The following is an 11,861-nucleotide window of genomic DNA, read 5'->3' as shown; positions in this document are numbered from 1 at the left end:
GGCCGGCCTATCCTTTTTGTCATGAGTGGCTATTAAAATCACATTTTAAACTAATATTTCTTCTTAGGGTAAAAACTCCTGGAAAACCCATCACAACTTATGATCCTCGGTTCCTTTGTTGGCCTCCTGTATTATCTTTCCTTCTTTCTCACTGTTCTTTGGAAGGTCACAGATGATCACCTATCAATATACTTAATGTAAAAAAATATTCAGTCTTAAATTATTTTCTTCCTCCACAGCATTTTCCTGTCAAGTTTTCCACCCCAAAATTTCATTCCTCATTTAGTTCCCTTAGCACTGCCCTTTCCTGATTTACCAGACAGACTGATGTCATGCAAAATAATAAATAAATAAATAAATAAATAAATAAATAAACAAATAAATAAATAAATATAAAAAGTTTCTGAAGAAGACACTTTCCCATTGTATTTTCTTCATGGTGCCCATTACCGCTTTAAATTACTTTACTTATCGGGCTTTTTGTTACTATCATTTTTTTCCCAGCACCAGAATGTGTGCTCATGACAGAAGCCTTGTCCATTCTATTCAATACAACTACATCCTTAGCACCTAAAGTAATGCCTGGAAGGGAGGGGGAAAAGAGGGGGAAGAAAGGAGGGGGAATAAGGAAGGGAAGGGAGTGAGAAAGGGAAATAGGGAGGAAGGGAGGGAATAGAATGAGGGATGGAGGAAGGGGAAAAGATACAAAGGGGTGTGAAAAGGTTTTAAACTACCTGCTTTAAACATTTCATTAGCCAGTGCATGTTTTATCAAGTATTGTGCATTTTAATTTTTAAATGTTTTGCGTGAATTTTAAAAATCAATAAACAGGCCTGGCTGGTGTTGCTCAGTGGTGTTGAGCTCGATCCCCAAGGGGGATGTGCAGGAGGCAGCCCATAAATGATTCTCTCATCATTGATGTTTCTGTCTCTCTCCTTCTCCCTTCCACTCTCTGAAGTGAATTAAAACAAATTTTTTAAAGAATCAATAAACTGATGTATAATCCAATCCAGGTCCCTTCTCCTCCAACAAATTGTCTTCTTCAATCACTCTCTTTTAGAGATGGAGAAATTGAGAACCTGGACAGTTGACTTACCCAAGGTCATGTGGCAGAGCTGAGACAAGTTCTTTCCACTGCATCACCCTGGAATTTCTTAAACTCTCCAACCAGACTTACACCTTTTCTCTAAAGAAAGCAAGTGAGAGCTCAGAGTCCTTATTTTTAAACCTGCATTAAATGGAAACCTTTGGAAGAGCAGGTGGTGGTAATGCTATGAATCTGGCTCAGCAAGGGAACACTGAGGTCATAATATTTTTCACATTTAGTAACTTCAAAAATATAGAGATGATGTAAACTTCCTAAGACTTGTTGCCAACCTAGTGATACTGGTAACTTTGGGCAGGAGCTTATATCATTGGTCAGGGCAGGAACAGGGGTGGCCAATGAGCTCTCTCTAGTCAAGAGAGATGCTCTGGTAATGCTTTCAGATAGCTGTCTTGGATTCACATCCTGCTTACAGTAACACTAGCAAGGCTGCTTAAATTTCCTATTAGATACATGACAAAAATATCCCATGATGTGAAGTTGCTAAGACCAAATAGTTCCTACTTCATAGAGTTGAAAGATTTAATGTGCGAACAAATTTAATGTGCTCTGCAAACACGCTGGCACTTAGTAAGTGCACATTAAATGTCACTTTGAAATAAAAAGTAGGTTGAAATGAGATTAAATTTGAATTTTTGATATTCTGCCTTAAATTGGGTCATTCACCACTTGGTCTATCTTGAACTCTGCTTAAAGTAACCCACCCTCCGTGGAAGAATCACACAATCATATGTAATACCTGAAAGGGGACATTCATTGTGATCACCTGATTACAAATGAGGCAAGAAGCAAATAAATAGCACCACTGCCAAAACTGGACAGAGGGACATAACCTAGGGCAGCGATAGACTACAATTTGAACCCAGATCTCTTTCTCCCCAGTCCATCACCTTCTTCCCTGCCCCAGACAGCAATGTCTATTGCAGTTTGCATTTAGCTCTTTTTTTTTTTTTAAATTTGTCTTCATTGGTGAAAGTTTTACAAATGTTCCACTTCTCTCCCCATTCACTCCTTCCATGATGCACTCTTCCCCAGGCATTTGACCCATTTTTAATGCTCATCTGAGGATATTTTTTTCTCCATTGATTTTTAGAGAGTGTGAAAGGAAGGGGGAGAGACAAAAAAACACAACAATGATGTGAGAGAAACACATGGATTGGTTGCCTCCCGCATGCACCATGGCCAGGGTCAGGCATCAAATCTACAACCAAGGTACATGCCCTTGACCAGAATCAAACCCTGTACCCTTCAGTTCATGGGCCAACTCTCTATCCACTGAGCCAAAGTGGGTAGGGCATTTGGCCCATTATTAAAACTTTCTTCTACATTAAGTACTGTCACTCCCTGAGGATGAGACATATACCTTCACCTTTAGGCTGGAGACCCCCAGTAGATTTGCATTCATTCTACCTATCTTAATGGAAGGTCTCATGAACACATTACATATATTTCACCACACAGGGGATCACAAATAGTAAATCATATTGAGGACTCTTCCAGGTTAAAAGCTCTGTGATTTTTTATAGTCATAACTAGAGGTCTGGTGCATGAAAATTCATGCATTGGAGGGAGGGGTCCCTCAGCCCAGCCTGCCCCCTCTCACAGTCCAGGAGCCTGCAGGGGTGGGAGGTGACCCGGTGATCAGGGGAAGACAACGGCCCCATCACACCTCTGCTGCTGCCACTGCCAGCTGTGCAAGCCTCGGCCGGCCCTGGTTACCTGACTCTCGGGCTGGTCCTGGGCAGCTGCAGCCGCCACCCGAGGCTTGCCTGAGCCTCAGTCAGTGGGGAGTTCAGGAGGACCCGAGGCCCCTGGCGGGGCTGGCTGGCCATTGCCTGCGCAGGCGTGCTGAGCAGCCGGCCCTGCCCCCGCTGTGGGCGCCGCCATCTTATGAGGGTGTGTCAGTCAATTTGCATATTTTCTCTTTATTAGATAGGATGATGATTCCAACCCAGTTATTCTGGAATGGTTCCCAAATAATACTGTTTAAAATAGCAGGGGCATAAGTAAAATGATCTATATCCAAAATAATTTTTAAATGAACATTAAAAAGGTAAGTATTAATAATTTAGAATTATGTTCTATGCAATGTTGTGTTAAAAAAGAAAAAAAATGATGAGCCCTGGCCTGTGTGGCTCAATTGGTTGGGCATTGTTCTGTGCACTGAAAGGTTGCTAGTTTGATTTTCAGTCAAGGTACATGCCTGAGTTGTGGGTTTGATCTTTGGTAAGGGCTGTATAGGAGGCAGCTGATCATGTTTCACTTTCACTTCGATCTCTCTCTCCCTCTTTTTTCCTTTCTCTCTAAAAATCAATTTAAAAAAAATCTTAAAATAAAGATAAGTTACTGTAAAGGACAGAGGATGTTAACCTTAAAGATGTTTTAATAATAGTTCTCTTGCAAGTATATCTCAAATTTGGGGAAATTAATATTTTCTATTCATGGAAAATGATTCTTGGGCTAATTCTAATTAGTAGACTGTAGTTAATCATTTGGTAAACAAGTCCCCTTGAATTTGTAATCAAAACTAAGAAAACCAAGAATTATTTTGTTTGACTTTACTTCAACAATATGCCCCTATAAATTTGATATTTTTTCTTAAGTCATCTAATTTTTAGTGTTAATTTACATATAAACTAAGAATGTTTTAGCTCCATTTGATTGACCTTCAACTGGCATTTAAGCTTTAAAAGGAAAGCTAAACAATTCACCTCATTTCTGTGTAGGTGAAAGTAAACAAAATTAATGCTCATCCCTGGACTATTTATTAATGATGTCTGCTTGCATTCTCTGAAACTTATATTAAAGGAGTAAAAAGAGTGTAATGGTCTAAGAATGAAGAAACTGGGTTTGAGTCCGCTCTAACACTTTGCATACTCTCTGATTCTTAGGTCACAACCAGTTTCTGAGTTCAGTTTCTTAATCTGTAAAATGAGGTGGAATCTACTAAATTATTCAACTCTCCTGATAAGTCATGGATCTTTCAATAAACACCAAAAGGTTTAGGAGATGGCACAATTAAATTCCTTCCACACTCCCACACACCTGTGAATGACTTAGCAGCAGAAAATAGCCACGTTCCTCTCCATGTGGATTTAGCTTCTTCCAGCTCCAAGCAGCTGGGCAAGCAAGCAGATGTATTTGTGCTACTACAAAAGAAAATAACACATTTTCTGTATTTCTCCATGTTTCACAGAGAGATAACTTAAAATGTTTCACTTCCATATTCAAGTATTCCCTAAACCCTGCCGATTTGCATGTGCATTACATTCTTGTGGGGGTCTACTTCCTCCTTCTAGCACTCAGCAGAATTCAAATCCTCAGTCTCTCTGACCTGAATCACTGCAATAGCCTTCTGATCCATGATTAGCTTTCCTCTCCCTCTAGCTACTCCCTGTCCTAAGTTAATCTACCTAGAACAAAATCAGACCACATTTTTAATTTTTTTTGAGGAAACTCCATACCGTTTTCCACAGTGTCTGCACCAGTCTGTATTCCTACCAGCAGTGCACAAGGGTTCCTTTTTCTCCACATCCTCGCCAGCACTTGCCATTTGTTGATTTGTTGATGATAGCCATTCTGACAGGTGTGAGATGGTACCTCATTGTCGTTTTGATTTGCATATCTCAGATGAAAACTTTGAGCATGTTTTCATATGTCTCTTGGCCTTCTGTATGTCCACTTTTGAAAAGTGTCTATTTAGGTCCTTTGCCCATTTTTTTTATTAGATTGTTTATCTTCCTTTTGTTAAGTTGTATGAGTTCCCTATAAATTTTGGAGCTTAAAACCTTACCAGATACAACATTGGCAAATATGTTCTCCTATGCAGTGGGCTTTCTTGTTGTTTTGTTGATGGTTTCTTTGGTTGTGCAGAAGCTTTTTATTTTGATGTAGTCCCATTCGTTTATTTTCTCCTTTGTTTCAATTGTCCTAGGAGTTGTATCAGTAAGGATATTGCTATGAAATATGTCTGATATTTTGCTGCCTATGGATTCTTCTAAGATTTTTATGGTTCCCTGTCTTACGTTTAAGTCCATTTTGAGTTTATTTTTGTGTATGGTGTAAGTTGGTGGTCTAGTACAGAGTTTCCTCAAAAAAAATTAAAAACGAAACTCCCATTTGACCCAGAAATCTCACTTCTAGGAATATATCCCAAGAAATCAGAAACACTAATCAGAAAGGATATATTCACCCCTATGTTCATAGCAGCACAATTTACAATAGCTAAGATTTGGAAACAGCCTAAGTGCACATCAGCAGATGAGTGGATTAAAAAACAGTGGTACATCTACACAATGGAATACTATGCTGCTATAAAAAAGAAGTAACTCTTACCATTTGCAACAGCATGGATGGAACTGAAGAGCATTATGCTAAATGAAATAAGCCAGTCAGAGAAAGATAAATGTCACATGATCTCACTCATTTGTGGAATATAATGAACAACATAAACTGATGAACAAAAATAGAGCCAGAGACAGAGAAGCATCGATCAGACCTTCAAACTTCAGAGGGAAGGCAGAGGACAGAGAGGTGGTAAGAGATCAGCCAAAGGACTTGTATGCATGCATATAAGCATAATCCATGGACACAGATAGTAGGGGGTGAGGGGGTAAGGACATATGCTGGGGGATGGGAACAGCCGGGAGAGGTCAATGTTGGGGAAAGGAGACATATGTAATACTTTAAACAATAAAGACTTAAAAAAAAAAGCAGACCACAGCCAAGACCTTCTTAAAAACTTGATGGCTCCTGATTACCTCCAGAATAAAAGTCTAAGCCAATTAGCTTTATGTTCACATTATTTGGTCCCAACCTATCTTTCCAACCTCAGCTCCCTCTCCACTCTCATCCACACACCCTATACTCTATCCCAAGGAAAGATGTGTTTCTCTAGTCTAGAACAACATCAGACAATATTTACTGAGCATTCTCAAAGTGCCAGGTGCTTTTACATAAATTATTTTATTTAATCAAATAATACACTACAAGATAGGTATTATCTTAGTTTTCAAGAGAGGTTGAATAACTTGTGCAAGGTTTCTCAGCTATCAGAGGGTGAGCAGGGCTCAAACACAGGTGTCTGCATCTCCATGTTCTTTCCACTTGCCTGTACTGCTTTCCCAAAGACAGCTTGTACTTTCTCTTCTTCACACATACTCTCTTTCCATTCTGAAATGTTCTTTCCATTTCTACCTGTTTGAAACCCACTCACTCCTGAGACCCATCTAAAATGTCAGATCGTTTGTGAATATTTTTTATATTCTGCTAATGGAATATTCTCTTCTCTGTGCTCCATAATTTTGCTTATAGACACATATAACATTATGGATAATAGTAGAGATATTTGTGTGCATGCCTTAAACTCCTAGAAAATGTAAGTTCCTGGAGGTCAAGGGCCATATTAACCCCATACCTGGCATTTAGTACAATGCCTGAAATTCAGTAGGTATTCATTAAATGTCTTTTGGAATGAATAAATACATAAATAAGCAAATAAAAAATTGTTTTATCTGTATTATGCTTATTGATATATTTAGATCTGATAAATGTATAGCAAAATCAATGACTCCACGGTACTAGGGGTTGGCACAGAAAGAAAACTTTCAAAAGAGCATAGCTCAAATTTTAAAAATAACTAATTTGTATTCAGAAATGTTATACTACTCATAACAAAACTGATTACTCCTAAAATAAAATGCAACCATTTCCTTGTAAATTTCTTTAAAAAATCCAATTTCTACTGATATTGTGGTTAAAAATAGCCATTTTTGTCTAAATTGCTCAAACATGAGTCGGCTTCCAATCTTGGAGCAAAATGAAACTTCCAGTCTTTCTGTGAGGATAGGTGGTGATGATTTCTCACATAAACTCACAGCTAGGCAGAGGGTTGGGTATGCTCCAGAGTGAGTGCCACATTTTTAGTTTATTACAACAAGGATGACAATTAGCAAGATACAAGCACATGGCCCGTCTAAGGCTTTTGTGGAAAGCATTACTGCAGTCACGCAACAAGACTTTCCATATTTAGTCAGACGTGCCTACTTATCCATTGAGGAAAGAAAATGCCTCAGCAATTTAACATGCCAAGAAGATATCATTTGCGCAGAACCTGCAAACTATTTTAAAGAAGGTAAATACCAGGGAGTCAATGCTAGCAAGCTGTGTTTTACATCTTTGAGATGGTATTAGAGAAAGAGAAGCTTTCTCTTGGAGCATGTGTTAAATACAGAGACCCACAGGTCTCAGTTCCCCTCTACAATGTCACTCCTCTCCAATGGAGAGGGAACTGCTCTCACCATAATAGTTCAACCTCTTCTTTGTCACTTTAGGGGCAAAATAACATTCCTAAAACACAATTTGTATCATGCTACAAGTTTTCATATGAATCTAGAACACCTCTGCCATCTAGAATAGTGCAACAAGAATTCAAGACTTACCTCACTTCAAGCTGGAATGCCCTCTCATATACCACAAGAGCAGAAACTCTATCTTATTTATTTTTGTATCTTGTAAAGCATTATGAAGTGGCTAATCAAACATAATTTTATATTTACTGAATTAGTGGCTAAAAAAACAAATACTTTTTTCAGTTAAACATAGGAAAGACTTAAGCATAACTGCCTTTTTCTCATAGAAAAATTTTTGATCAAAAGTATAGTCTTAATAAAGAAGATTTTAGTAGGTGGTGGAGAAATATCATGGAGCTAAAAACATTAAGAAGAAATAAATCATATCATGCCAATGGACCACCTTCATAGTTCCAAATGTAGTTTGTACTCTGCTGGTTCTTGCTGTCTTGTCCAAATCTAATTTTAGAAATTCAGCAGGCAAATCGTATAAAGATTAAAAAATAACAAGATATGAAGAAAAGATGAACTTGGGTAGTGATATCATTAAAAGTGGTTGCCAGGTGTTCTCTCTCCAGGGAGCACACCCTTCCCTCTCCCTCCTTTCCCTTTCTCCTCCCCTAAAAAAAAAAAAAAAAAAAGTGGTTGCCAGTAAATGCTTTTCAGAATGATACTTTCTCTTTCTATTTTTTAGTTTTTTGGAAGTATAGCATCCCCAGTGTTTCATGTTACAGTTGAAGAAACAGGTGCAGAGAAATTGCTCACCCAAGTCCATGGGGTAGTAAGTGGTAGAAAAACAATATGAAAGCAAGAGTTTGACATTGGAGTTTGACATTGGATTTGTGTTATGATGCCTTGACTGCTACTCTTCCAGCTGCCTCTTCTGTGAAACAAGACTATTTATCTGTTTCCTTTGCTCCTGACAGAAGTAATATAAGAAGAAAGCTTAAGACCAGTTTCCAAACTTACAGCCTGTGCAAGGGCCTATAAGTCTGGAATGTATTCTTGGGTTTGGGGATAACCTTTCATATCTTCCTTCTTCAAGATGTATTTTAACTTGAACTCATTTTTTTTAAAAAAATAACAACATCCAAATTTTGCAATCGCTCATTATATTTATTTACTCTCCATCAAAGAAATTACATATTTATAGGTTATTTTTTAAAATCACTGATATGGAGAACTAACAACTATCTTCCTCAAACTATTCCAAAAAATCCAAGAAGGAATACTTCCATGCTCTTTTTATGAGGCTAGTATTAGCCTAATTCTAAAATGAGATAAAGACATTACAAAGAAAGAGAATTTCAGTCCAATATCCCTGAAGAACATAGATGCTAAAATCCTCAACAAAATATTAGCAAATCAAATCCCGCAATAAAAAAAAGAGCATACACTATGATCTGGTGGGATTTATTCTGGGGATGAAAGGCTGGTATAATATTTACAAATCAATAAATGTGATACATCACATAAACAAATTGGAAGACACAAATCACATGATCATCTCAATTGACACAGAAAAAGCATTTGACAAAATCCAACCCCATTTTTTGATAAAAACTCTCAGCAAAGTGGGAATAGAGGGATCATATCTCAACATATTAAAGGCCATATATGACAAACCTACAAATGTACTCAGTGGAGAAAAATTAAAATCATTTCCCCTAAGAACAGGAACATAACAGGGATGTCTGCTACTGTCACTATTATTCAATGTAGTACTGGAACTACATTAAGAAGAAAGAAATCATATCATGCCAATGGACCACCTTTATATGGTGGTCCACTCATATTAGATTCCACTCATGTGTGGAATCTAATCTAACCTCAGTGATCAGACAAGAAGAAAAAATAAAAGGCATCCAAATTGGAAAGGAGGAAGTAAAACTGTCATTATTCACAGATGACTTAATAGTGTACATAGAAAACCCTACTAAAGACTCCACCAAAAAAACTACTAAATTTAATAAATGAATTCAGCAACATAGCAGGATACAAAATTAACACCCAAAAATCAATGGCATTTTTATACACCAATAATTAACTCTCATGGAGAGAAACTTAAAAAAAAAAATCCCATTTACCATTGCAACAAAAAACAATTAAAATATTTAGGAATAAACTCAACCAAGGAGGTAAAAAACCTGTACTTGGAAAACTATAGGACATTGAAAAAAAAAGGTAGAGGAAGATATAAAAAGTAGAAGAAAATACTATGTTCATGGATTGGTAGAATCAACATCATTAAAATGTCTATACTACCCAAAGAAATCTGTAGATGCAATGTAATCCCTGTTAAAATACCAGTGGCATATTTCACAGATCTAGAACAAACACTCCAAAAATTTATGTGGAACCAAGAAAGACTTTGAATATCTGCAACAATCTTGAGAAAGAAGAACAAATTTGTAAGAATCACAATACCAGACATCAAGTTATACTACATTCAAAACACCCTGGTACTAGCACAAGAACAGGCATATAGGTCAATGGAACAGAACAGAGACCCCAGAAATTGACCCAAGCCATCATGTTCAATTAATATTTGAAAAAGGAGGCAAGAGCATACAATGGAGTTAAGACAGTCCCCTCAATAAATGGTGCTGGGAAAACTGGACAGGTACATTAAAAAAATAATGAAACTAGACCATCAACTTACACAATACACAAGAATAAACTCAAAATGGATAAAAGACCTACTTGTAAGTTGTGAAACCATAATAATGTTAGAACTCACAGGCAGTGAAATCTCAGATGTCTCTCGTTGCAATATGTTTAATGGTACATCTTCTAGGGCAAAGGAAACAAAGGAAAAAATAAATGAATGGGACTACATCAAAATAAAAAGCATCTGCACAGCAAAACAAACCATCAACCAAGTGAAAAGGGAGCCCACTACATGGGAAAACATATTTGCCAATGATACCTCCAGTAAGAGTCAACTTCCAAAATATATAAGGAACTAATACAACTTAACAAAAGGAAGACAAACAATCCAATTAAAAAATGGGCAAAGGACCTAAATAGACACTTCTCCAAAGTGGATATACAGGCCAAGAAGCATATGAAAAAATGCTCAAAGTCACTAATCATCTGAGAGCTGCAATGTAAACCGACAATGAAGTATCACCTCACACTTGTCAGAATGGCTATTATCAACAAATAAGTGTTGAAAAGGATGTGAGAAAAGGTAGCCCTATACACTGCTAGTAGGAATTCAGACTGGTGTAACGACTATAGAAAACAGTATGGAGTTTCCTCAAAAAATTAAAAATGGAACTTCCATTTGACCCAATGATCCCACTTTTAGGAATACATCCTATGAAACCTGAAACACCAATCAGAAAGAATATATGCACCCTATGTTCATAGCAGTGTAATTATAATAGCTAAGATTTGGAAACAGCCCAATTGCCTATCAGCAGATGAGTGGATAACAAAAGCTGTGGTACATTTATACAATGGAATACTACATGGCTGTTAAAAATACAAAGAACTCATATAATTTGCAACAGCATGGATAGACCTAGAGAATATTATGTTAAGCAAAATAAGTCAGTCAGAGAAAGATAAGTATCATGATCTCACTCATGTGTGGAATCAAATGAACAAAATAAACTTATGAGCAAAATAAAAATTAAAAAATCACTGATAAGGTGTGAAGTAAGGGAAGCAAGAAGTTAGTCCTGATTAGGATATTCCCCCAAGACAGTTTTCAGTGGAGCTAGAAGAAGAATCCATGCCATCTAAGACTGAAGACTAAAAGCTGTTAGTTTCAAAGAGCAATGTTACCAATTCTATTTTTTGTTCTGTTTCCCAATCCATTGGTATTTGATTTTATCTTTGTTTAATCCTTCCTACTACTTTTTAAGTTCACTTTATTGACGTCTTTTTAATTTCTTATCTTTTATGCTTGGTTACTTTCTTGATTTATAATCAAGCAGTATAAATAATTTGCCTTTTAGTGTAATTTTGATTCGAAATCATGAATAAATTAATATAATTATTGTCAGATATAAATAAGTGATGATATATCTACTGATTTAATATTATGATTTAATATTATGCAACTCTTAAAATGCTTCTAAATAATTCTTATCACATGAAAAAGTTATAAATCATTTTATAAAGCATTATCTCAATGTTTAATGTGTTTTTATGCTTAAAATAGTTCAAGAAGACCCATTGATATTTAGCTCTAAATGGTGGTATTCTAACTGCATTTTGTTTCTTCCTGTGTCTTTATACTTTTCCATTTTTAAAAATTAAGACAATCATTAACATGCACAGAAAATCTATGTATACAAAAGCCCAGCGACCTGAACAGCGGAACAACCAGAATGACCGGAGGCTATGACGTGCACTGCAGCAGCCAACCAGCCTGATCCCGGCCCTGATTGCCC

The sequence above is a fragment of the Myotis brandtii genome, unplaced genomic scaffold, assembly GCF_000412655.1.
Source record: "Myotis brandtii unplaced genomic scaffold, ASM41265v1 scaffold652, whole genome shotgun sequence".
Taxonomy (NCBI): Eukaryota; Metazoa; Chordata; class Mammalia; order Chiroptera; family Vespertilionidae; genus Myotis; species Myotis brandtii.
Note: the sequence above shows the minus strand (reverse complement) of the source record.